The 25,772-nt window shown below is 43.4% G+C and overlaps 1 protein-coding gene across 3 annotated transcripts in view; it reads left to right on the forward strand.

Moving 5' to 3' along the window:
• Positions 1–9,116: 9,116 nt before the first annotated feature.
• The window catches only part of CYFIP2 (cytoplasmic FMR1 interacting protein 2), a 142,355-nt gene continuing 125,699 nt past the window's right edge, over positions 9,117–25,772 (forward strand). Inside the window, exon 1 of one of the 3 annotated variants that reach the window (XM_017517071.2) lies at positions 9,117–9,232. The gene's annotated coding sequence lies outside the window, so the exon portion shown is untranslated. Of the gene's footprint in view, positions 9,622–25,772 lie in introns of all 3 variants that reach the window. The other 2 variants (XM_017517069.2, XM_017517070.2) reach the window with 2 other exon arrangements.

The following is a 25,772-nucleotide window of genomic DNA, read 5'->3' on the forward strand; positions in this document are numbered from 1 at the left end:
TTTTTGTGCACTGAAGTTCACTTCCCAGAGCCACCCCTTGTCACCACACTAGGGGTGCGTGTATGGTCATGTAAGAGTGTGTCCCAATGACTTTGAGATTCTCCCCAAGGTACAATGTAGAGTTGGCTTGTAGGATAACAGAATCATACAGTGAGTGGTGGAAGGAGTTTTAGAGGTCATTTATTTATTTCATAAATGGTTACTGTTCATCTACTATGGCTCTGTTAGGTACATGATGTAAAAAGATGACTAAGATATCAGTTAGGGACCAAATATGTCACACTCAGTATACTTCAAGGAGAGCTTTTTCATAGAAGGACTATTTAAAACTGTGTGGGTCAGTTTAGGAGAACCTTAGAAAGTGGTACAGAGGAAAATAACAGCTGAGTAGTCATGCTATGGTTTGAATGTTTGCATTCCTCCAAAATTCCTATTGAACAATCTCCAGTACAATAGTATTAAGCGATGGGCCTTTAGGAGGTGATCAAATGGAAGAGAAAATATATTTACTATTCATTAAGTGAGGTGGATCACCATAAAGGTCTTCATCCTCATTGTCTTCACGCTGAGGAGGTTGAGGAGAAGGAGGAAAAGGAGAGTTAGTCTTGCTATCTCAAGGGTACCAGAAGCAGAAGGGGTGGAGGAGGTGGAAGGGGAGGCAGGAGAGGCAGGTACACTCAGTGTAACTTTAGAGAAATACATCGTAATTCTGTCTGACCTTTTGCCTTCTCGTTTCTCTAAAAATGTTTCTGTATGACACAAAGCCTTCTTTCACTATGTGCATTAGCTTCAGTGCCCGTGTCATAGAAGGGCCCATGTCATAAAAGAAGTCAAGAGTCATCTTGAGTAACCAAAACCCTTTGCCAGGTTGACTACAACATCAGTTTGTTTCCTGACAGTGCCTCTTCTTTCTTTCTTTTAAACAAGATGGGGTTTCACCATGATGCCAGGCTGGTCTTGAACTCCTGACCTCAGGTGATCCACCCACCTCGGCCTCCCAAAGTGCTAGGATTACAGGCATGAGCCACCGCGCCCGGCCGACACTGCCTCTTTTACATCTTCTTCATTGCCTGGCCCTGGCTCAGCAGCACTCATCTCCATCACATCATCATTTTCCGTTAATCCTTCTGGAATAACAGACAGCTATTAATAATAGTGACTAATAATAGTGACAGCTATTAGCCCTTGATTTTTCCAAGATCCACATCTTGAGACCCTTCACACACGCCCCTTACCCACCTTTTTGCGATATGCTCCATCTCTTTTATGATTTTCTTGATTGGTTCTATTGTAAATCCCGTGAAATTAGGCACAACACCTGGACACAGTTTTCTCCTGCAGGAACTTGTTGTTTTGGGCTTGATGGCTTTCATAGCTTTTCCTGTAACAATGATGGCATCTTCGATGGTGTAATCCTTCCAGACTTTCTTGATCTTCTATCAGGGTTCCCTTATAGCCTTGATAATCTTTTCCCAAGAGTGCTGTTTATAATGGGCATTAAAGTCCTGATGACCCTCTGATCTAGAGGCTGGATTAGAGATGTGTTTGGGGGCAAATAGATCACTTTGAAGACTTCAGTGCTGAACTCATGGGGTTCTAGATAACCAAGGGATTCTCCAATATCAAAAGAACTTTGAAAGACAGTCCCTTAGAGGCAAGATACTTCCTGACTTCAGGGACAAAGCATCGATGGAACTAATCCAGAAAAAGAGTTCTCATTGTCTAAGCCTTCTTGTTGTACAACCAAATACCGGCAGCTGGTGTTTAACATTTCCCTCCAAGGCTTGGAGGTTAGCAGCTTTACAGGTAAGGGCAGTCCTGATGATAGGCCTGACTGCATTTGCACAACACAGTAGAATTAGCCTCTCCTTTCCTGCCTTAAATCCTGATGCTCGCTGCTTTTCCTTACTAATCAATGTTCTTTGTGGCTTCCCCCCCCCCCCGAATAGGGTACTTTCATCCAAATTAAAAATCTGTTCAGGCAGATACCCTTTCTCCTCCATGATTTTGTTAATGGCATCTGATAACTTGTCTGCTGCCTCTTGGTTGACAGAAGCTCCTCCTGCTTTCTTGGTATTTTTTAAGCCAAACCTCTCTCTGAAATTACCAAACCGTCTTTGCTGGCATTAAATCCTTCCGCTTTAGATCCTTCCCCTTTCTTTTGCTTTAAGTTGTCATATAATGACTTCATTTTTCATGACTCATATTAGAGTCTATGGATATGTCTTTCTTATAGCAATCTTCATGGCAATGCACCCGCCTAGCAGGTGCATTTTCGATACAAGCTAAAAAGGTATTTAACCAAAAGCGCAAGGTTTTCACACCTGCTGGCACAGCAGCAGCTACAGCTTCATGAATTTTCGTTTCTTTTCTTTTTTTTTCTTTTTTTACAGTGGTCTTTATGCTGAATTCATTCAACTTAACATGATGGGCAACCGCAGCTGCAGACCTCAATCTATGGTACATATCAAGAAATTCAACTTTTTTCTCTGCTTCTTGAGAACACTTCCAGCATCACTGGTGTCACTTTATGTGGGTTTCATACTGTTCTTCAAGGTTTGCTGTATTACACTAAACATGATGAAAAATGTTTCGTCATGAGAACCAGGAGATACCACATTTTACTCTGGTATCCAATTAACTGGAGAGATGAATTGCTCACTCAGACGTGATTAGCGTCACACAGCACTCAAAGTAGATATTGGCGACACTTGAGCTTACCACAGTAGCAACAAGAGATGGCCACAGGCCATTTCAGGGGTGGTGGCTCACACCTATAATCCCAGCACTTTGGGAGGCCAAGACGGAAGGATCACCTGAGGTCAGGAGTTTGAGACCAGCCTGGTCAACATGGTGGAACCCTGTCTGTACTTAAAAATACAAAACTTAGTCAGCTGTGGTGGCACACACCTGTAATTCCAGCACTTTGGGAGGGTGAGGCATGAGGGTCACCTGAGGTCAGGAGTTTGGGACCAACCTGGCCAACATGGTGAAACCCTATCTCTACTAAAAACACAAAAATTAGCCAGATATGGGGCCACATGCCTGTAATCTCAGCTACTCGAGAGGCTGAGGCATGAGATTCACTTGAACCCGGGAGGCCGAGGTGGCAGAGAGCTGAGATCATGCCACTGCACTCTATCCTGGGCGACAGAGTGAGACTCTGTCTCAAAAAAAAAAAGAGAGATGGCCACAAAATCACTGTAATATAGTATGGACTACAGTTAATCTTCTGCATTTATGATTTAATACTGCATTGTTATGTTTGTTTACATTTCTCCTAACTGGAAGGCACAGTCAAGAGTTTGTGTCTGTGTGTAAGTTTTGATAAATTTTAACTTTTTATCATAGATTTGTGTATATTTTGTGGCTGTAAATGATCAAATAGAGTAATGTCTATATATTGTGTGCATTCATGACACATCTTTTTCTTAATTTTTTGCTAATTCTAGGCTATGAGATTCATCTGTAAGTTTTTTCAAATTGTAAATCTCCAAAAACTTTTCCAATATATCTGTTGAAAAATATCTGTGTGTAAGTGGACTCATGCAGTTCAAACCCATGTAGTTCAAGGATCAATTGTAGATTCTCGTTCCTTACCCTTTAAGTTGACCTCCCATGCCCACCCCCTACATCCATGTAGAGCTACCATGAAGCTTCTAGTTCCTTTGCATTTTCTCAAAGACTGATTCTGAGTAGAAGTTTCCATAGGCTGAGATAAGTGACACAAACACTCATTTGCTTTGCTTTTCTGTCCTTCTGAAAGTATTTTTCCATTTAAGACTACATTTGATCTCTACAGCCGTTTGAGGAGGGCAGTAGGAGTGAAGAGGGTGTCTGACTTGACAGAGGAGGGCAGTGATACACAGAGAGATTAACTCACACACACCTGGAGGTGTAGAGCTACCTAACACAAGTGAGATTAGCACTTAGGTCTTTTTTTTCAAGTTCTACTTTCTTCCTAGGGATCACACTGAAATTCAAACCATGTTTAAAAATTATTAAATCCCAGCATTTTGGGATGCCGAGGCTGGTGGATCACCTGAAGTCAGGAATTCAAGACCAGGCTGGCCAACATGGCCAAACTCCGTCTCTACTAAAAAAAAAAAAAAAAAATTAGCTGGGCGTGGTGGTGAGCACCTGTAATTCCAGCTACTTGGGAGACTGAGGCAGGAGAATTGAACCTGGGAGGCGGAGGTTGCAGTGAGCTGAGATTGTGCCATTGCACTGTAGCCTGAGTGATGGAGACTCTGTCTCAAAAAAAAAAAATTTAGAATTAGAATCCCATTTTTGAGCATTTATTATATACCAGACTCTGCTTAGTGTGTTATATTAAAATTTCATTTCATCGTCACAAGAACCTAAAGGGATATACTGTTTTGTTTTGTTGCCTAGGCTGGAATGTAGCTGCATCATCTTGGCTCACTGCAACCTTTACCTCCCAGGCTCAAACTATTCTCATGCCTCAGTCCCCCACATAGCTGGGATTATAGGCATGTACCACCACACCCAGCTGATTCTTTGTATTTTTAGTACAGACTGGGTTTTGCTATATTGGCCAGTCCGCTCTCAAACTCCTCAAGTGATCCACCTGCCTTGGCCTCCCAAAGTACTGGGATTACAGGTGTGAGCCATTGCGACTGGCTGAAATAGGTAAAATTATTATCAACTCAATATTACAGATGAGAGGTATAGGGCTCAGTAAATTAGGGAAATGACCCATAGTCCCACAATTATTAAGTACCAGAATGGGGGCTTGAGGCCAGACCTAACTGTCTCCAAGTTCCAATGCTCCCAAGCATCCTGTGGGACTGATTGTAGGGCCACTTACACTACCCTCCAAGAATACAGCAGCATTGACCCATTGTACTTCAGTTACGTTGTTGCATTCCAAATCCAGTTCAGAATATGCTCAGTCCCTCCTTATCAGCTCTTATCTAAAATTATTGTAAATTGTATTTGCTTAAATAAAGATGAAATGTTATTTGCTATCAAGTTATGTGTAAAAGATCTGACCTTCAAGAGAGGCCAGGTCTTCAGAAGTTGTGGGAAATGAGAGAAATATAGCAGGGAATAGAGGGTATGCATTTCCAAGCCGCCCAGGATAGAGCTGCAATGATGCAACCGCAAAACAGTCCTTAAGTTTCTATCTGTAAAATAACAGGGGCTACTTGGAATTTTGTGAGGATGAAATGAGGCCATCCGTATAACATCCTTAACGTAGAGGCTGGCCTCAAAGAAACCTTTAGTAAATGTTCGTTTCGAATATATGCCTTAACAAATTACTTTAGAATACAAAGAAAGAGATAGGCAACCCAGTTTCTTAAGGAAAGACTTGTGGTCTGGGTCTGGCCAGACTTGGCCAACCCTTCTGCTCTCTGGGCCTCTGTTCCTTGATCTATAAAATGAGGCAATTTTGAGCAAAAGTGGTCAGATTCTGTCTACAGAATGGCCAGTGTAAATTATGTCACTCACCATCAAGTCTCTCTTTTCCTGCCATCCACATAAATGCTCAGAACCAAATGTGTTAGCAAGCTCATAGCAGGTAGAATCATGACTGCTTTTGTGGTTTTGTTTTCATTTTGGTCTTATGCACATTTTATTCTCCATCTCATCTTTGCATGCTTTTCCTTCCTTTTTAAAAATTTCTTGCTGATTTTTAATTTTTTAATGTAATGTATTCCTATAACTTACATTTAATATGTTTTTGGAATGAGGTAGCATATCAGTAAACACACTGACTTAGCTTGGAAGGGGGAAAATGGGGCTGTATGAGATTGTGGTAAAAAGCATGGGTTTGACTTCACTACCTTGGGTAAATTATTAAATCTTAGTTGCCTCAGTTACAAAAATGGGATTAATGATTTTCGTCATAGAAAAATTGTGAAAAATTAAGTGAGATAATGAACTTGGTAAATGTTAGCCATTATTATTATTATTATTTATGTTTTCCTTTCATGCCTATTCCAGATACTTCATTACTAGTGTCTATGAAGCAGGGTCTGCTGATAGTTTTGAAATAGAGATCTCAATACTCTAAGTAACTTGAAGCTTTTCTAAAACTCAAGGCAATGTTGCCACATGGACAACACGTGGGCCACAGCTTTGCAAATAGTAAAGCAATTCTAATTGATAACCTCTACCATTTCATTGCTGATGGCACAGCTTAGGGTTGGATGTGAAAGAAATCTGAAGGCACTAGACAGACAGCTACACATAGCAATGGCAAAGTTTAAAATTTTCACTTATGAGTGTTCATTCCATCCATTTTTACTGAACTCCTGTTAAGTACCAGGCTCTGGGGATTCAGTAGGAAAGGAAGACAGACATATCCCTGATCCCTCAGATTTTATGGTCTTATGGTGGAATACAGGCAAGTGTATTGACAATTACAACACCGAATAGTAAGTTGGATGATAGAAGGAGCCCAGGCAGCTAAGGGCACATAGACAACTCATCTCAAGCTAACCCAGACACGTAGGAATCTTGGAGGAAGTGACATCTAAAGGCATACCAGTAGGTGAACAGAACTTCATCAGGTAAACTGGGAAAAATTGTGGAATGTGGAGGGAATGGGGGACAGAAAGAGCGATCCAAGAAGCCCTGCATGTACAAATGTCAAGCACAACAGAGAACACAGCAAGTTTGAGGAACTAAAAGCTGTTCCTTTTAGCTGAAGCACAGCAAGCTTGTTCACATGGAGAGATAGCTGCCAGCTCTTGAAGACCCTCCCAGGCCACTGAAGAAAGTATGCACTTCATTCAGAGGGTGGTGGGGATCTAGGGAAGCACCTTAAACCTGGGAGGGGCATGCGCTTCTTTCTAACTCATGTAATTTTCCACATTCAGAGGGAAGTTGGAGCACATCCAACCTACTTCATTTAATAGGTGGGGAAACGGGTGAAACTCCTTGCCTAACATCATTCTGTTAGTTGCAAAACTAGGACCAAAAGGCAAACCTCTGAATTTCCAACACAGTGGCTTCAAAAGACCACACTGCTCTGCTTTATACGCAAATAAAACTCGGAGGTCAGGGAGTTATTTTTGCCTAAGATCTAACCAAATATATATGTAATAATCTTTTCTGTTTTCAGGCAACTTGTTCCTGAAGGCGAAAAGACAGGAAAGGAACAACAGGGAGAAATGCATCTTCTGAAAACTACAACGTCTGAAATAATATGCCCCTTAGAATGAAAATCTGACTTGGTGGGATTCTCATTGTTAATATCTGTAATCACTAACACTTGAAATCCCAAGGATCATGGTGGAAAATGAAACATTTTTAAAAAAGGAAACCTCGGTTCTGTTTCTAAACCCATTCTCCACAAACACCCCCACAGCTTTTCACACAGCACCAGGGACAGAAATGTATGTATACATGTCATTTTTTTTTTCTGATATAGCAATTTGAATTGGAATTAGTGACTTAAGATCAAACCATAAGGAATCATGGATTCTGAGAACTTGGGACATAAGGTGAGATCAGTAAGGGCAAGTAAAGGCTTCCATAAATCATTTGCTAGGGCTTGAATAATGAGGCTTCTCCGTAAATCACCCTTATTAGGAATAGCTGAATGATTAAGTATACATTTGTGGGCCCTAGGAAACCATTCCTTATGTCTACATACACTCCACAATGTCTCAAATGCTTTCAAATTATTTACCCTGTAAGGTACAAAGGGCAACTCTTATTCCCTGTGTTGCAGATACAGAGACCTCTGTGGAGCAGAGTGGTGACGTGACTTGCTAAGGTGTCTCAAGGTTAGAATTTGGTGCAGCCTGACTTCAGCCTGGTCTGAAGGCCCCCCAGGCTGCATCTCAGTGAGAATTGTTTCTTTCTCTTTTTTTTTGGTCTCATTTCCTTTTCCTTTCTTTTTTCTCTCTTTTTACCTTTTTTTCTTTTCTTTCACCTACCAAGGCTGCATCTCAATGAGAATTATTCTTTTTCTCTTTCTTTTCTTTCTCTTTCTCTCTTTCTTTGGCCTACCAGGCTGCATCTCAATGAGAATTGTTTCTTTCTTTTCCTCTTTTTTTCTTTTATTTATTTATTTTTGAGACAGAGTCTCACTCTGTCACCCAGGCTGTAGTCCAGCAGTGGGATCATAGCTCACTGCAGCGTCAATCTCCCAGTCTCAAGCAATCCTCCCACCTTAGCCTCCTGAATAGCTGGGACCACAGGTGCATGTCCCCACACCCATCTTTTTTTCTTTTTTTTAAATTTTTAGTAGAGATGAGGTTTCGTTGAGTTGCCCAGGCTGGTCTCCATTTCTTGAGCGCAAGCGATCCTCCGGTCTCAGCCTCCCAAAATGTTGGTATTACAGGTGTGAGCCACGGCAGGTCAGATAATTGTTTCTTTAAAGAGCCGGAAACGGCATATAAGCCTTGAAGAGAAAGGTTCCTCTTCTCTCAGTGCTTCCTGTCACCTATTTGTCCGTTAGGCAATTCTTCCAGAATGCAGTTGAGGCAGGTCCCTGTTAAAGAGGTGGCAGCTTCAGGGACTCTTCTCCAGCCAACCAGAAAGGAGCGGAAGAAGTTATTCTCGAGCAAAGGAGCCCCATCAGGGAGCAGGCTCAACTGGTGGAAGGTCCCCTCCCCTAGCCCCCGTTGCATCTTCTGTCACTTCGCCCTGCTCATTCTCACAGCACTATGGGCTGTAACTGGACATTTGCTGGGTTAATTTACACCCGTCTCTCCTGGCAGGTGATAAACTTCAAGGGGGCAAGGACCATGTCTTTTATACACCAGTGCACACCCAGGTCCTGGCACGATCCTTGGAACAGAATAGGCAATCAATAAAGATTGGGTTGATAAACGATCACTTGGAAATCATGTGGGGCCAATGAGATCCGAACGCGGCCGAAGCTCTCGTGCTAGGGTTGCTGCAGGTGTGGTTCCCGGTGATGGAGGCCGTGGAAGAAGCCCTCCCTCCCTTTCCGGCGCCCAGGGCAGGAAGCCTGGGTGCCGAGCGGTCCTCCGAGCCCGAGTTGCAGGTCCCGGGTGCGCCGGGGGTACAGCGCGCAGCGCGGAGAATGGCCCGCCGCAGCCATTTCCTGCCCTTTGTGTGACAGCCGCAGCCGCGAAGGGGCGGGCGCCGGGCGGGGGCGGAGCCGGGGCGGGCGGAGCCGGGGCGGGGCCGAGCGCGGCGCAGCGGAGCGGGACAGAGCATCCTGCGCCCCGGCGCGGGGCCCTGCGGTAGCTTCGGGTCCCTCCCCTGGACCGCGCTGCAGAGCCAGGTAAGCGGCGCTCGCAGGCCTCGGGCCCGACACTGGGACCGGGATGCTGCCGAGGACTGGGATGAGGCCGTGAGGATGCGCGAGGGGCCGCCCCCTCTCCCGGCCCGCGGGGTGCGCTAGGCGCTGCGCCCTGGCTAGCGCGAGGCGGGGCCTCAGGCCCCACGCGGCCCCTTTCCCCCTCGGGCCCACTGGGCGTCCCGCGGTGCGGACGCTCTGGCCGGGAGGCGCCGGCGCATCGCGGAGTTCCAGCGCGGCGGCTGGGGAGCCGCAGCAGCAGGTGCGCGGCCTGGGCCGGAGCCGCCAGCCCGGGAGGAGGCGGTGCTAATCTCAGGGACCGGAGACACCTGCAGCGGCCCCGAGCCCGGCGGCGGCGTCATCCTCGAGTCCAGGTACTGCAGAGCGCTGGCCCCCGCCTCTGCCGCCGAGCCCACCGTCACCTCCCCCAGGGCTAGCGAGAGCCGCCTGGGCCCGCCTGGCAGCGGCCTCGGGCACACAGAACGTGTGATGGGTGGGGCGAGGGGCGCAGCGGCGATGTTTGGGGGCAGAGGGCTTTGATGCGAGAGGAGCAGGTCAGACCCGCTTGGAAGCTTTCGGGCTTACACTAGCATCGCTCTCCCGGCTGGCTGCGGGTAGGTTGGAGGTGGGGGAAGGGGATGAGTGGGCTGACTCCTCCGGGAAAAGGTTGTTTTTTTTTTTCTCTTAAGAACCAGGAAGATGCCTACCTGTCTGTTGTGGCGTCTGCTTTTCGGGACAGCCCTACCCCTCACCCCAAAGAAAAGCCCACCTATGTGCAAAAGAAGAGGAGGAGGTGCTCTCTGCTTGGGGATGGGGGCAGGTAGCATGGCCCACAAAAGCATGGCTCCCTATACCCAGAACCCCGCTAGAAACGACACTGACAGCCCCGCTGCCTCCCCAGCCCAGGGAATGTGACTTTGACTTCTGCTTGCCTACTTTCCCCGGCGCAGTGGAACCACTCACTAGGGCTGATGAGCCATCAGCTGTCCTTCCATCTAGGCCAAGAATGGGACAAGGATCTTTTTCTGCTAGTTCCTGGGTGCCTGTGCCCTCAGCATGGGCAGGGAGACGGCGGCAGTCCTGCAGGCAGGAGGGCCAAATGAGGAGAGTGTTGGTTTCTGTGTTCCCATTTTCTACCTCCTGTCTGTGTCCCAGTTAGGTCGGTGGGTCTCACCTTACTCTTGGATACAGGCTGTGCGAGCAACCTGGGGTCTCAGATCTTAGAGGGCAAAAATCTAGGTCCATATCTATGGGCAGGCCTGTGAAGGCCTTGGCGGTTGTTTTCTCCACATTAGACCCTCTCTCTGTGGCCTTCCTGGTGGCCTCCCACCTCCACTTCCATACAGTGTCTTTCCCTTCCCCCATTCTCCAGTGTCAGAAATTGTTTTCAAGAAAGGAGCCAATGACTGTGTTTATCTTGGAGAGCTAAATACCGAAGAAGTTCCCATTTGATGCGGAGCAGGTGCTTTACAAGTCATTTGACTGGAAAAGAAACAGGATGGAGGCATTTTAATGGAAAACAAAGCTTTAACGGGAAACAATTAGAAAATACTTGCTGTCACTAATAGTGGAATTTCAAACAGTGGGCCTGGAAGTGGAGGTGGGGAGCTGAGTAGTTCTTTTGGGAACAGGTCCCTGAAATGACAATATCTAGCAGCTGTCAGCTCTGTATTTGGCAAGGGCAGCTTTGGTCCTACGGGCAGGAATGCTGTAAGGGTGTGTGTGCATGCGTGTGTGTGAGTGCATGTTTAGCTGGTCATGGGTTACTGCCACCAGAAGGCATTTGTTGAGCACCCAGTGTCCACTTTCAAGATGTGAAACTTGGGTACACAGGGTTACTTGTTGGCATTGGCTGTCTTTTGCCAAGGCAATGATTAGACCTCAAGAAGAGAGTGTTGTTGCTTACAAAGCCAGTGCCTCTAGCTAGTTCTACACACTGAGCCTCTGGCTGGGGCATTAGCTCTTTGCTCACTAAGCTTCTTTATTATATTTCCTGGCCAGTTCTGACCGGTTCTGTAGGCACCCAAGGCTGCCTTGTTCAGTCCCTGCTGGAAATGAAAAAGGAAAAACTTGCTTTAGGCATTAGGCCAAGAGTCAGATGTACAGCCCAATGGAGTTGGAGAGTTTTACTTAAATCAAACACTGGCCCAGAGAAGAAAGTAGACATGAATTCAAAAACTGGTAGAAGGCCCCAGGAGAACACTATGTGTCCCCTCTGATAAATCACTCCTTCTCCGATGTTCAGTGGGCCTCTGCTGCTGTCATCGACCAGAAAGCTGAATGAGATGACGAATAGGTAACAAGTTAATTAACAGGAACAGCACTCCTGGAAAACAGTACAGGGGGCCCCAGTCCCCCCATTTAAGGATAGGACTACACTCTTATCCTGGTTCTTTTGACCACTGTTGATCCCAGGGGTCCACCAACAGTGTCACAAAATGGCCTTTTGTAGCCTGCATGTGGCCACCATAACAATGAATCTTATTTCTTTCCTGGCAAGAATTAATTACTCACTTGTAGTTGACGAAGCCAGACATCAATCACCTCATTGGAGTCTCTATGAAAGGCCTTTGGTCTTGTCATTCTGAGGAGCAAAGCCATGCCTAGGGTCCAGAGGATGGCCCCTGCATCAGTAGCGAGATGCTGGGAAGACGGGAGCAGGCTGCTGCCTTCTAGACAGTGAATGGGGGTGGGGGACCCACTGTGGTGGGAGAGGCACTAGAATATCTTTGGATGCTCTTACTACCTGTGGGGAGCATGAAAGTGCCAGAATGCCTAGCACATAGTAAGTACTATCATTTTTTTTTTTTTTTTTTTTTTTGAGACAGTCTAGCTGTCACCCAGGCCGGAGTGCAGTGGCAAGATTTTGGCTCACTGCAGCCTCCACCTCCTGGGTTCAAGCGATTCTCCTGCTTCAGCCTTCTGAGTAGCTGGCATTGCAGGCGCACACCACCACACCCAGCTAATTTTTTTTGTTTTTAGTAGAGATGGAGTTTCACCATGTTGGTCAGGCTGGTCTCGACCTACTGACCCCGTGATCTGCCCGCTTCAGCCTCCCAAAGTGTTGGGATTACAGGCGTGAGCCACCACATCCAGTTGTGTTTGTTTTGTTTTGTTTTTAATGGATGGGAGGTTTCTGTGTTGCTCAGGCTGGCCTCAAATGCCTAGACTCACCTCCTTATGTGCCAGGACAACTGGCCTGAGCCACCACAGCTCCTCATACTTATATATTTCTTGTTATCATGTATTAATTACATAGTCATTAAGAATTTGGCTCATGTATGTGATCAACCCTTGGCTCTTACCAGCAGCTCTACCTCTAGGGCTTTCCTGAATTTTGCCTTTTTGAGGGTGGTGGGTCTCTGTGACCAGTAAACCCAGCCCCAAGTTTACCTGCCAAAGGAAGGGAAAGCTAAGAGTGATAAGGGGTGACGCGAAGGGCTTCAGGTGGGAAGTGCTCTTAAGTAGCACAAGGGAGGTGGGTAGAACTTGAGTAGGCAGGGAGAAAGGGGAGGGAGTAAGCCAAGCAGAAGCCCAGGGCCATTCTCACATTTCAACACACGCAGCTGAGGAAGGACCTCTTTAGCATTTTGCAACCATCCAGAAACATTGAGGGCATGCTTTGCTTCCAGGGCAGACAGCAGCACAGTGAGCATGGAACACAGGATTTATCCCTGACGTGCTGTGTGCCTTTAAGCCAGCCGCTACCTCTCTAACCTTAAAAATTGAGCAATGGAAGGCAGCCTGCCCAGCTCTTACCTGCCTGTCATCATGGAAACCTGCGAATGAGAGAATGTCTGTGAATCCCAGTCTGAGAAAAAAAGACCATGGAATTAAGGAGAATTCTGAATGTGTGACTCTTTTGGGTAAATGCCCTCCATTCCTTAAGGAACAGTTTATTAATTATATATTGTGTGTCAATTTAAGATGGATCTGTGGCCTCTCTGTACTGTCGAGCCAATGGGAAGCTGAAAGGCACTTTGTGATTCACAGATTCTGTCAAGGCCCCTGGATGGCCTTATCTGTACAAAGACACTTCAGAATTCAGTCAGTGGGTGTGGGACGCCTCCCAGGATGCAAAGAGCTTCGCTGTTGGCTTTCGAGCCAGGGCCTTTATCTAAGGGCTGTGTGTGATGTACCTCAAAGAACAGCCATTTAGCCATACTTCTTGGGCCCTGGCAACAGAGGGTGCAAATTCCCGAAAGAAAGTGTTTTGAGAAGGCAGAGCTTGAGTTCAGGCAGAATTTCTTGCAGGGATCATTCTGGTTGCGTGGCCTTTTGATAGACTTAGGGCAACTCAGAAACAAGCCAGTGAGAGAGGAAAGTAGAGGACCTTCTGGCGAGATGCCTGGGAAAGATCCAGTGACGACCTCATCAGCAGGCCTTTTGATTCTGTTTGCGTCATTATTTGGTCACTGTAGAGCAGGGATTCTCAGGCTTTCATCTCTAGGTAAAACAGAGGTATGTTTAGTCTGCTCATGTTCCATAGGCTCTGTTTTCTAAGTAAGGCAGGAGGTGAGGTCCTCTGCAGGAAATAAAGGTGGTAGACTGGTTAGGAAACTTCAGGAGACTTCAGGGGTTTGGACCAGTCGCCTCTGTGGGTGGAATAAGAAATCAGCTGGGGAAGAATGAGAGAATTGTCTAACTTCACTGAAGGCCTGACTAAGATCAAAGAGAGTTTGCAGGGCCAACCCTTGGAGAAGACGTGCAATAACTCTTAAGGAATATCTGAGTAGTATTTTTGATTTATGCTTTTAAAATGTGACGTTTTAAGATTTATTTTGGCAAGATACGAATGGTGAGATAAGAATTCAGAACTAGAGATCAGCCCTCTACCTTCAAGTCTGTTATACTTCCATATGGGAGAGAGAGGACCTGCTTCTTAGGGGTTGAAGTTTAGGTTTGAGACAGAAGGATTTTCTAAAGAATCTCCTCAGATTCTTATAGTAATAAGGCAGACTTAGATATGAGATCTTAGAGAAGCATGATATTTTAACTTTTTTGTTAATTTTTTTAAACTAGAAGAATTTTGGCCATTGGCTCATGCATTCAACAAATCATTCCTGAAGTATTAATAAGCAGGTAATTCCCGAAGTGTGTCTTCCTCTGTGCTGGTTGCTATGGGTCAAACACAGACAAGATGATTATCCTTGGCATTTTTAGTGATCCAAAGAATTAGTGTAATATGAAGCAGTTTGTAGTGCAGTTAACAACTGTGAACTCTAGACTGTGAGTTCTAAGGGAATGAGAGAAATGAAGGCCACTGTGGGGCTTGGCTGGTCAGGCCTTTGTGGAAGGGGCATATCTTGACTTGGGCCTTGATAGATTGATAGGATTTGAGAAGGAGAGAAGACAGTCCTTAAGGGAATGGAGACGGCCTGAGCAAAGGCACAAAGGAAGAATGTCCTTGGACAGGTTTATGGTGCCCTGTGTACCTTGGCCACAGTGAATGGTCTGCGTGATCCTTAACATGTGGTCTTTAAGGAAGCCATTTGGATGGAATGCCTCAACTGTAGTATAGGTCATTTGCTTTAGAGTTGGAGGGGCCCTGAGAGAGGCTCAAATCCAGTGACTCTTAAGTGGTTGCTGTTGTTGTTTTTTAGTACACATCATGGACAAGATTGATATGCTCAACATGTCAGCCCCTACAGCCAACCCCCCAATGTGCTCCATTCCCACCGCTCAAGGGAAGAGGTGAACATGCAAGCAATAATATCATGCAGAGGTCTTGAACCCTTGCCTCATATACAATAAAACATACCTTGTTTGCAAAACTCAGTGCTTAAGCTGTTATTAGCACAAGTTACCCACAGTAACCTTCTCGGTGCAGGTTTTGACCTCATGGTTGCGAGAGAACCAAGGGTAACCTCCATATTTTACAGACAGAGAAATCTGCCCTTTTAGAGTGAGTGAAAAGGTGATTTGGGGGCCTTTGTCTTCATACTGAACCGTGGTTCGAGTTACAGTTTCACATGTCCCGATCTGGTGGCCAGACCTGAAGTCCTGCTCTTTGTTTCCATAACAGATGCATGGCTTCCCTTTGTGAGTTTTAGTAGATGCCTCTGAGAGGCAGCTCCTCTCCCTGCAGAGGCATCATGTCGGTATTGCTCATGTGACAGCCCACAGGCCCCCCGCAGGAGCAAATCAGCAAGCCACCTTGATGGCATGACTTCCCCTCCTGACAGCATGAGGGCCATTCCCCTGAGCTGCTGGTATCTGCCTGGTTTGATGTCACCAGAAAGGCGGCCTCAGCCCTAACAACACAGGAAGCAGCTGGGCAAAACCGCCAACGAAGTGGCAAGCCCTTTAGCCCCCAACAAGATCTTTTTCTCTGCGTACTCATAAATAACGAGGAGGGTAGACCTTCTCCAGAGGCCCAAGTCAAGGCTGACTTGAATTCTCGGCTCTGACTGCAGGTCCCCTGTGTGGAGAGAAGCTGCAGGTGATGGGGCCTCTGGTCCCATAAGACAGGCAGCAAGGAACTGAAACAGCCAAGACCGCCTTGCCAGTCGGTGCTGGGCACCAGCCAGGTGTCTGAACTGCCAGAAAGAGGCTTTGGGTGGTTGTCTTCTAAAGTAAATTATTAAATTTTGATCAAAACAGTACATACCCATGTTTTAAAATATCAAATAGTATTGAAAACCTTATAATGAAAAAGAACTATCCAGCGCCCCTTGCTTAGAGGCTGCCGCTTTTAACTCACTGTTTCTTCTAGTAGCTGCCTCCAGATCTCTAAATGATATGCTTACACTGCTGTTTCTTGAATTATCTATTCTGCACGTTGTCTATTTACTTCCTGCTGTGATGGATGGAGATTTCGCTTTCTTGCACCATCTCCCTTCTTCCCTCCCCTGCCCCCATCTCTCAAGATAGAAAGCTCTATTTTAACCTAAATCAGGTTTAAAGTGTTTACATTATTAAGAGACATATGTGATGGTCACAGAAGGCCAAGTAATGTGCTTTGATTGTATTTCCTTTCTTAGAGCACTTTTAGTTTTGTTGCAGAATTTTTGTTGCAATACTTGTCTTATTTATTTATTTAGAGACGGAGTTTCATTCTTGTTCCCCAGGCTGCAGTGTGATGGTGCGATCTCAGCTTACTGCAACCTTTGCCTCCCAGGTTCAAGCGATTCTCCTGCCTCAGCCTCCCAAGTAGCTGGGATTACAGGCATGTGCTACAATGCCCAGCTAATTTTGTATTTTTAGTGGAGACAGGGTTTTACCATGTTGGTCAGGCTGGTCTTAAACTCCTGACCTCAGATGATCCACCCCATTTGGCCTTCCAATGTGCTGGGATTACAGGCATGAGCCACTGTGCCCGGACGTGTCCTTTTCTTTTAAAGATCTATGTCGTGTGAGTCATTCTATTGCATTCCCTGGGCTTCTCAGGAGGTTGCAGTGTTAACTCCAGCTCTACCCCTAACTACCCAGTGACCTTGCACAGGTCCCTTCTCTTTTCTAAGCATCAGGTTCCTCATCAGTAGAAAGAGCTAGACTCCCTTCTTACTCTCATTCTAAACCTCAGAGCCTATCACCCCACCCACCTCAGATGCCTCTGTTAATGAGGAAGAGTCTTGACTTCATGGTGGGGCAGCCCCGGGACCTGAGAGATGGCAGAGAAACCAAAACAGGCAGGGGCGGGGGAGGGAACAAACAGGCTAGCTGGGCCCGCAGCGTGTGGCCCAGTTCACTCCTGCAGCTTAGGGGGACACTCCGTGGGGCTGTATGGTTGTATCTATTGCTCTTTTCCTCCCCTGTTGTCCCCGTTAGTTTTTGCTCTCCCCGACATCTGCCTGCAGGGGCAGCATGACAGTCCCCAAACTCCCCAAGCTCCCATTCCACCCCCAGCTCTCTTTGTACCCCTTCTGCTTATGTTACATCCAGACTTTCCCAAAAAGTAGTTAAAAAAATACTAACTTTTAGTAATAGCTTTATTGAAATGTAGTTCACATACTGTACAATTCACTCATTTAAAAAATACGGTTCAGGCCAGGCACAGTGACTCACGCCTGTAACCCCAGCACTTTGGGAGGCCGAGATGGGTGGATCACCTGAGGTCAGGATTTCAAGACCAGCCTGGCCAATATGGCAAAAACCTGGCTCTACTAGAAATACAAAAATTAGCCGGGCATGGTGGCAGGTGCCTGTAATTCCAGCTACTCCGGAGGCTGAGGCAGGAGAATCGTTTGAATCAGGGAGGTAGAGGTTGCAGTGAGCAGAGATCATCACACCGTTGTACTCAAAGTTGGGGAACAATTGTGAAACTCTGTCTAAAGAAACAATACAGTTCAGTGGTTTCTGGTATATTCACAGAGTTGTACAACCCGTAATCAGTCAGTTTTAGAGCATTTTAGCGCCCCAGAAAGAAACCTCGTGGCCTTTAGCAGCACCACCTATTTCCCCCAACCCCAGGCCTAGGCAACCACTAATCTGCTTTAAGTCTCCATAGATTTGCCTATTCTGGGCATATTTAATAAATGGAATCATACAACATGGGATTTTTTATGACTGGCTTCTTTTACTTAGCATAATATTGTCAAGGTTCATTCATGTTGTAGCAATATCAGTATTTAATTCCTTTTTATGGCTCAAAAATACATCATATAGCTATACCATACTTTATCAGTTGATGCAAATTTTAGTTACTTGTGCTTTTTAGCTATTATAAATAATGCTGCTGTGGACATCCATGTACACGTTTTTGTGTGGACATATATTTTCATTTCTCTTGGGGTTATGCTTAGGAGTAGAATTGCTAGGTCAAATGGTAACTCTGTTTAAAAATGTGAGGAAATGGCAATCTAGTTTCCAAAGTTGAGGCACCATCTTACATTCCCACTGGTAATGGTGTTCCCGGTTTCTCCACATCCTTGCCAACACTTGTTTTTTATTCGCTGAAGACATCTAGATTATAAAGGAAAAAGTAAAACACTTTTCATTATAGCCATCCTAGTGGGTATGAAATGGTTATCGTGGTTTGATTTGCATTTCCCTAATGACTAAGGATATTAATCTTTCTGTGTGCTTATTGGCTGTGTATATATCTTTCTTTGGAGAAAAATCTGTTTATTGCCTATTTCTAAAATCAGGTTGTCTTTTTATTAATGAGTTTTAGGAATTCATTTTTAAAAATTTTTATTTTTAAAAAACTTTTTGTAGAAACAGGGTATTGCTATGTCGCCCAGGCTGGTCTCAATCTCCTGGCTTCAAGCAACTCTCCCATCAGCCTCCCAAAGTACTGGGATTACAGGCATGGGCCACTGTGACCAGCCAAGGATTATTTACATATTTTATATATTTAGCAAATACATGATTTGCAAATACTTTCTTCTAGTCTGTGGTCTTACTTTCTTGATGGTGTCCTTTGAAGCACAAAAGTTTTCAGTTTTGATGTTTATTTTTTATTTTGTTGCTTGTGTTTTTGGTGTTATTACATAATTCAAGGTCATAGAGATGTATTTTTAAGTTTTCTTCTATGAATTTTATAGTTTTGGCTCTTACATAGATCTTTTATCCATATTGAGCTAATTTATTATGTGGTGTTGAGGATATACTTGACACAATAAAACAAATTTTACATGTGGGTATCCAGTATCCAGTTGTCCCAGAATCATTTTTTGAAAAGAATATCCTTTCTCCATCTCTTGTTATCCTTGTCAAAGTTCAATTGACCATAAATGCGAGGGTTGATTTCTGGATTCTCAGTTCTATTCTGTTAATTTATCATTGTTCATTGTCTGTCTTCATGGTAATACCACACTGTTTTGATTACTGTAGCTTTGAGTACATTTTGAAATCAGGAAGTGTGAGTCTTCCTATTCTGTTAGGTTCCTCCCACCCCCAAGATTGTCTTGGTTATCCTGAGTGAGTCCCTTGAATTTCCATATGTATTTTAGGGTCAGCTTGTCAATTTCTGCAAAGAAGCCAGATGAGATTTTGATAGAGATTATGTTGAATCTCTAGATTAGTTTGGATAGTGCTGTCTTAAGAATATAAGTCTTCCAGCCTATGGACATGGGATATCTTTTTATTTATTTAGGTCTTCTTTAATTTTTTTCAGCAAAGTTTTACTGCTTTCAGAATGTATGTTTTGCACTTATTTTGTTTATTCCTAAGTATTGTATTCTTTTTGATGCGACTGTAAATAGAATTGTTTTCCCAATTTTCTTTTCATATTGTGCATTGCTAGTATATAGAGATATAACTGATTTTTATATGCTCATATTGTATCCTACAGACTTGCTGAACTTGTTTATCATGTTAATAGTTTTTAGATTTTTCATGGATTTTCTATATATAAGACTATGTTATCTGCAAATAGGAATAGTTTTCCTTTTCCAATCTATATGTTTTTTATTTAATTTTCTTGCCTCATTACCTTGGCTGGAACTGCCAGTGCAATGTTGAATAGAAATGCTAAGAGCAGACTTATTTGTCTTGTTCTTGATCTTAGTGGGAAAGCATTCAGTCTTTCACCAATAAGTCTGATATTAGCTAAGGGTTTTTTGTAGCCGCTTACTGTCAGTTGAGGATGTTCTCTATTCCTAGGTTTTTTTTTTTTTTTATTGTTTTTATGATGAAGGCATTGAGATTTTGTCAAATGTTTTTTCTGTGTGTATTGAGATGAATGGTTTTTTGCCTTTATGGGTGTAGCTTATTACCTTAATTGATATTCTGATGTTACTGTTAAGCCAATCTTAACATTCCTGGGATACATCTCACTTGTTCACAGTTTATAATCTTTTTTGTTTGTTTCTAGATTCAGTTTTGTTGAGGCACTAACTTTTATCAAGCACTTTCTACCAGCCAAGCCATTTACATGGATTAACTCGTTTAGTTTTCAAAGCCTGTGAGATAGGAACTATCATTATGCCTTTTACCAAAATGAGGAGAGTGAGGCTTAGAAAGGTTATGTCACCTACTGAAGGTCACGCAACTGGGTATTGGCAGAGGTAAGATTCTAACTCAAGCTATCCATTTTACCTCCACACTAAAATGCCTCTCATGTGGATATCAGTGGTAAACAAGGGATGATTTTCAGATAATACCCAGACCTGTGTTTATGTTCATTGCTATGTTTTTTATGGCTCCCCTGTGTTTATGGCATATAATATTGGTTTTCTATCTGTGATCATTATACAAAGCTTCCTTCTAAAATATAAAGTAGCAAAAATGAGAATCTCTAGAAAAAAAAAGTAAGAAATACCCTGGCAGTTTATGGATATGACTATGTATTCCATGCTGATTTTAATTATCTCTGTGTTGTTTTGTTGAGGTGGAGTCTTGCTGTGTCACCCAGGCTGGAGTGCGGTGGCTCTATGTCAGCTCACTGCAACCTCTGTCTCCCAGGTTCAAGCAATTCTCCTGCCTCAGCCTCCTGAGTAGCTGGGACTACAGGTGTGTGCTCCCACACCTGGTTAATTTTTGAATTTTTAGTAGAGACAGGGTTTCACCATGTTGGCCAGGCTGGTCTCGAACTCCTAACCTCATGAGATCTGCCTGCCTTAGCCTCCCAAAGTGCTGGATTATAAGTGTGAGTGACCATGCCTGGCCTTATCTGTGTTATTAATAGTGAAGGAGAAGGAATGGAAAAACTAGAAGGACATGGCCAACTTCAGGTCATCTCCTCTCACCTATGTTGTCAGGTGATTGAGGTATGTTCATGCATTCTTTCATTCAGTACTTCCCCAGTGCTTAATCTTTTGGCAGCACTCTGCTAAGGTCTCTGCATTTTCACTGATTGGTAAGAAAGTGGTCCCTGACCTTGAGGAACTTTCACATGCGTGGCTCTACTCCAGGGAGGGCACGTGTGTTTTATTTCATGGGCAAACTCAGATTGATTGCTGGTGGCTCCCTGGAGCTCAGTATTTCCTGAGGATTCTGAAGCTGTCTGTGGACTTAGTGGAAAATAGAGTCATTACCAATTAGCAATGTCTGCCCTGGCATGGGAGGAAGAAGTAACACTATTTAGTTTTTATTCTGTGGCCAAGAACACATCATAGAGTGTACTTACACAAACCTATATGGCATAGCCTACTATATATCTAGGCTATATGGTAAAGCCCATTGCTCCTGGTCTACAAATCTGTACAGCATGTTCCTGTACTGAATTCTGTAGGCAGTTGCAACACAATGGGAAGTATTTGTGTATCTAAATGTAGAAAAGGTATAGTAAAAATATGCCATAATCTTATGGAAACACCATCATATATATGGTCCACTGTTGACTGTAACATCATTATGAGGCAAATGACTGTAATTTTTTAATAGAAACAGTTAAAATCTCCCTTTTATTTTTATATTATGTAATATTTTGTTTGTACTAATATATGTATACATGTGTATATATATACATCTGTGTGTGTGTGTAGTGTGTGTGTGTGTGTGTGTGTATATATATGTGTGTGTGTATACATATATAGCCTCTGGCTGGAGAGCCATACGACAGGGAAAATATTTCCTGGCCTCTTGAAGTTCATGAAACACAAAGGTGACATTACCTAATCTTTCTAGGCTGGCAAAGTTGTGCTCTTCTTGAGGAAGGAAAAAGCAGCCAAACTGGGGGGGGGGGGGAAATGTGCTTGGCACCTTTCAAAAAGGTACGAAACCAGGTGTGGTCTAGAAGAAAAGGTCTAGAAGAGAAGGCATGGGAGAACTGGGAGTCAAGATATCCTGTTTCTACCCTACCGCTGCCACTAGCTGGTCATGTTACCTTGAATAAAAGTGTTTACTTCTCCATAACACAGTGTCCTCAGAAACACAGCAAAAATTACACCTGCTGAGTTAAATTTGCAAGATAGTTGTGATTGAGAAAATCAATGTGAAAAATCTGTAGAACTGAGATATTACTGTAATAATAATAATACCTTCCTTTCTGTAGGAGAATTGTTGCAGTATTTGATTCATCCTCTCTATTGAAAACAGGCCACAGACTAGCTAATGTTAAATAGAGAGGTCATTGTTTAAGACTAAGCTCCTGTACTAGACCCCTAAAATCCTGTCCAAACTAAAATGGAGTCACTCATGCTAAATGCCACTCTCTACCTGAGTCAGCATAATAAGCAAATCCCTTCTGCCTTAACCCTTACAAAAAAGTAAACTGAAGTAACCTGATGTTAACTAATCATTTTTCTATTGTTATGTTTCCTTTTACCCACCTTACAAAACCCACTGTTTTCCTGTTGCCCAGTGGGAGCTTTCATTCTATCGTATAGAAAGGAGGTGCTTCAATTCATAAATCATGAATTAAAAGCAATGAATTCTATAAATTTATTGTAATTTTATCTTTTGGCACTCACATCTTTGCTGGCTACTATGTTAAGTACATGCTGTAGTAATATAATCAGAATAATCACTGAGGACAGGCACTATTATAAATTGTCACCCTTATAAGGTAAGGAAACTGAGGCTCAGAAAGGTTAAGGAACATGCTATTGGTTATTTAGCTAGTAAGGGGCAGATGACAGATTCAGACCCAGAACTCAAGCTTACCCATTGCACTAGCCTAATATTCTACTTCAGTAAAAGTCTTAACTTTTCATTTCTTTCCAGAAAATCAAACAGATAATGGCAATGCAAGTCTTTTGCTCATAGAAAAGCAGGGTTTAAGTTGGGAGTGTCAGAACCTGCATTTTCAAAGCCAGGTTCTCCGGACAGCCACCATGCATTTATAGGACCCATCCCTGTCTTGCTTGGGGTCTGTCAGTCATCTCTGCCTGGAGGGGCATCTAAAGCCCCCCTTCTCAGAAGCAAATTGCTTGTGAGCCTAACGTTATTACTGCTTTTGCGGAAACCAGGCCACTGACTGAGTTTGTTATGAAGACGCTGCATTTAAATCTGTCATGAATGCCCCCCACTGAGAAGCTGCAGCTGCGCTGGGTAAATGATGCTTCCAGAACACTGTTAATGTTTAAATATTTCATTAATTTCTTTTCCAAAATGATGAAATGGTCACATGTTTGTAGACTGAACATAAATAATCATTCTCACTTGGAAGATTGCATAATAGGTGGGACACGGGCAGAAAAGAAGTACGTTCTTATTTTCATTTATACCTCTGTTCAAATTTCCAGAACATTTGTCCTTTCTGGTTGATGTGGATTTGGCAGTGCCTGCCAGCACTTGAGCTAAAAATGTCTGATTTCCAGCTCCCTTAGGCAATGAGTGATCTACCAGTGTTCACGGAAATCCACTATAGAAGCTGTGTTTGCAAGGGAGAGGAAGGATTGCATTAACATAAACAGAATCCTAAGTTATTAGCTTTGTAGGTTGTTAACTTATCGATTCTCTTCAAGGGATGTTCAGGGGTACTATTATGCTATAGAGAAAAACTTGATGGTTATCCTGGTAAATGAGTTTTTTTTTTTTTTTTTTTTTTTTTTTTTTTTTTTTTTTTTTTTTTTTTTTGAGATGGAGTCTCGATCTGTTTCCCTGGCTGGTATGCAATGGCATAATCTTGGCTCATTGCAACCTCCACCTCCTGGGTTCAAGTGGTTCTCCTGCCTCAGTCTCCTGAGTAGCTGGGATTACAGGTGCCTGTCACCATGCCCAGCTAATTTTTTTTTCTTTTTTTGTATTTTTAGTAGAAACAGGATTTCTACTAAAGAAAAGTTGACCAGGCTGGTCAGGCTGGTCTTGAACTGTTGGCCAGGCTGGTCTTGAACTCCTGACCTCAGGTGATCCACCCGCCTCAGCCTCTCAAAGTGCTGGGATTAAAGGTGTAAACCACCATGCCTGTCTGTAAATGAGTAAGTTTGAGAAGCCCAGAAGAAACCTAGTTACAGGAGAAAAAAGGGAAGTTGGATAAGAGCTGGGAGCATATAAACTGATGTAAGGGATTTTGTGAAAATTTTGAAAGATATAACATTGGACGGAAAAATCCAATCTCTTTGCATGTGTCACACCCAATCTACAGTCACCAACTTACTGCTGATTTTGTTTCATTTCTACTCACCCTTCCCTCATCTAGTATTATTTAGATGCAAACCCCTGTGTCTTTTATCCATATTTTAGTAGCTATTTCCAGAAGATAAAGGCTCTTTTAAAACATAACCTTGATGTTATCACACTTAAATAAAATATTTCCTTCATATTATCAAATATCTAGTCAGTACTCATTTTCTAATTTTCTCATAAAGTTATAATTTTATTTTCATGGTGGTTTGTTTGAAATAGGATCCAAATAAGGTTCACACACGGGTAGTGTGTTAGATCTCTTCAAAACCTATAGTTTTCCTTCCATCTCTTTTCTATCTTTGCAATTTATTTGTTAGAGGTCCTGAGTCATTTTTCCAGCAGAATTTGTCATAGATTGTATTTTCCTATTTACATCACTGGGGTATAGCATGAGTTGGCATCAAAGGCTTAATTAGATTCAGGTGTTTTGTTGAGGAGGGCAGCATTCTTCACAGGTGATAGTGCGTTTTTCCGTCACTAAGCACATAATATCTGATTGTCTTTCATTTAGGGATGTTAGCAGCTGATGATGATCAGTTCCTAGATCCATTTGTTTATAGAGGTTGGAAAACAAGGATATTGTCATTTTTTTTCTTAAAAAGGAAAAAAAACACTTTTATGGAAAGAAACAACCATCTCTTCTGTAGTTTGGCTATCTGGTGGTATAATTTGTTTAGGTAAGACAGGCTAAATGTTTTTATTTACCAATGTTCAACATAAAAATTGGTTCACAGGCTTGTCTAACAGTAACAAAGTAATAAAAACCAAATTTTTATTAGATGTCTTTGAGATCCATCGGGGTCTTCCAGCACATCACTCAATTTTAAAATACTTGGAACAGTCCCTTTCTGTGGAGTTACTCCAATAGTCCAACGTATATACATTCATTTGTTTCATTTTGCTTTTCATTTCGTGGGCCACTTTTTAGAAATTTAAATTTTATAAGTATATAAAATGTTTTGATAGTTTCAAAGTCAAATCTACAAAATAAGGCATATCCAAAGGATTCTAGCCTCTATCTCTGCCCCTTAACTGTATTCCCTTCTTTTCCTGTTCCCCATAGGTAACTAATTGTTAAAACTATATGGCTTTCCCTTCCATTGTTTGTTTTTGAAGTAGAAGATGTGGGTGGAGACATCTGCAGACCCTCTCCTGGGAACATGAGTACTTGCTCTCCATACCATGTCTTGGAGATGACCCCATAATTGCATGTAGAGAGGTTCCTCACTGTTTTCCTGCTGCTTCATATTTCCCTGTATGGTGGCACCATAATTTATCCAGACAGCCCTCTATTAATGGACGTATTAGGCCAATCTTGCACTGCTATAAAGAGATACCCGAGACTGGGTAATTTATAAAGAAAAGAGTAGAAAGAGGTCTTCACACATCTTCTACTTACAAAACGAGCAATGGAAGGGGAAGCCGTATACTTTTAAAAATTAGTTACTTAGGCCGGGCGCGGTGGCTCAAGCCTGTAATCCCAGCACTTTGGGAGGCCGAGGTGGGTGGATCACGAGGTCAAGAGATCGAGACCATCCTGGTCAACATGGTGAAACCCCGTCTCTACTAA

Source organism: Cebus imitator, unplaced genomic scaffold, assembly GCF_001604975.1.
Source record: "Cebus imitator isolate Cc_AM_T3 unplaced genomic scaffold, Cebus_imitator-1.0 Scaffold616, whole genome shotgun sequence".
In the NCBI taxonomy this organism is placed as follows: domain Eukaryota; kingdom Metazoa; phylum Chordata; class Mammalia; order Primates; family Cebidae; genus Cebus; species Cebus imitator.